Source organism: Dendrobium catenatum, unplaced genomic scaffold, assembly GCF_001605985.2.
Source record: "Dendrobium catenatum unplaced genomic scaffold, ASM160598v2 fragScaff_scaffold_3, whole genome shotgun sequence".
NCBI lineage: Eukaryota > Viridiplantae > Streptophyta > Magnoliopsida > Asparagales > Orchidaceae > Dendrobium > Dendrobium catenatum.
The window spans coordinates 739,114-740,964 of NW_021318465.1; positions in this window are offsets into that span (position 1 = coordinate 739,114).

The window sequence follows — 1,851 nt, forward strand, 5'->3', positions numbered from 1 at the left end:
TATATATATATATATACACACGTTAAGTTGTATATAATTCGATTTTAATCACGTATAAAAAAAGGCGTATACATTGAGAAAATATAATTCATGATAATAATATATAAATAAAGAACACTCATAATATTTTTCTAATTTTTTAGTTTTTCCAGAAGAAAAAAATTCTAAGAATCTCACCCAAAAAAAAAGAAAAAAATACTTTACATAAAAAAAAATTCTTTTTTGACGTATGCATCATCCAAGGCTTCAATCCTCCCTTAAAATTGTAGCTTTAGAGAAGATAGATATGTGGAGGGGCATTGAGAATGATCTCAATTTCTCTTTTTTTTTTTTTCAAATTATTGAACCATTCACTCTCATAATTCTCGGGAAATTGTATAAATTATAATCACAAAAAATAAGGGGCCACAGTTTCTAATGAGCATTTGATTGTTAGGCCTAACATTTCCTAAATTATTATAAGGAAATACTTGATTCGAGTTAGCATAATATATTTGATAATAACTAATTTAATTATGAGATTAGAGGTAGCCAAACCTTTTGTGTTAGATTAACAAAAATATAATCATCAATCAAAATTAGCTTAAGCATTTGATCAAGTTAGTTTGGGCAATGTTATAAGTTCAATACACTTAGGTCAACATAAGACTTAGCTTAGTGATGTCTAGGTTGTTAGAATTTTAGGGATTAGGAGGGTAGGGATTTTCTTAACAAAGGTTGCATCTTTATTAACTAATTATGAATTTGGATCATAAGGTGGTGTTCTCCATGTACTAATGCGTCCATGATGGATACTTATTTTTCTTTCATTATTTTTAATGCATGGGTCCTTATATATATTAACAAATTATATCTTAAAATAGGTTTGAATAATTTTTTGAGGATTGAATTGAAGTTCGGACAAACATTGAATGGTGAGACTAATTTTAAAATAAGGGTATCAATAAATGACCTAATCTAGCAATTCATCGAAACGCGACTAAAAAAACATGGTTTCAAGTTGTAACAATTATTATTTAGGTTGGATTCAGTTTAGAAGTCTTTATAAATTTGATTTTGGAATCAAATTTAGATTAGCCCAATAATTTGAAATAAATTCAATAATTATATGGATTTAAATTAAATGAGTTGGGCACTGATTAAATAAGTTATTTTTAGATTTAACGGATCGTATTTGTGCTAAATGAGTCTTGTTGATCTAAAATGGACTATCTATATAATAAATGAGTCGAATAGGTGAGCTTTGGGTCTAGTCAAGTTCAATTCAAATTATTTTTACCTAATAATAAACCAAAGTAGAACCAAATATCAGCGTTCAAAAGAAAAACTATGAATATTATATCTTAATTTTCCTTCCATTATTATTTGAGAAATTGCGAAGGTATATCTTTTTTTAGTGCGCATTTTAACATCTTTTATATATATTAAAATATTTTAAAATACAAATTCAAATAATAAATAATTTTGTGCTCTGATTATTTACACGTAAAATCACATAATTAATGCTCAACTTATTCGCACATAATATTTTATTTCCTATAGATTAAAAATTAATAAATACAAATAAACACATATTTATTTTCACACACAATAAATAATTTTGAGTTCAAGTTATTTACAAATAAAATTACATATATTATCTATACCTAATAAATTCTCCTTCTATTACTATAAATATACCCGCCAAATTCCTTCTTCCTCCAACGAATAGTATCCTACTGCTTCAAACACCATGCCAAAATCAGCCAGTCCATTGCTCGCCTTCGTCTTCTTCCTCCATTTTTCCCTTGTAATCTCCACCTCCCACCCATTCCCTCTCCCTCTCTGGCCTCTCCCCACCCGCGTCTCCTT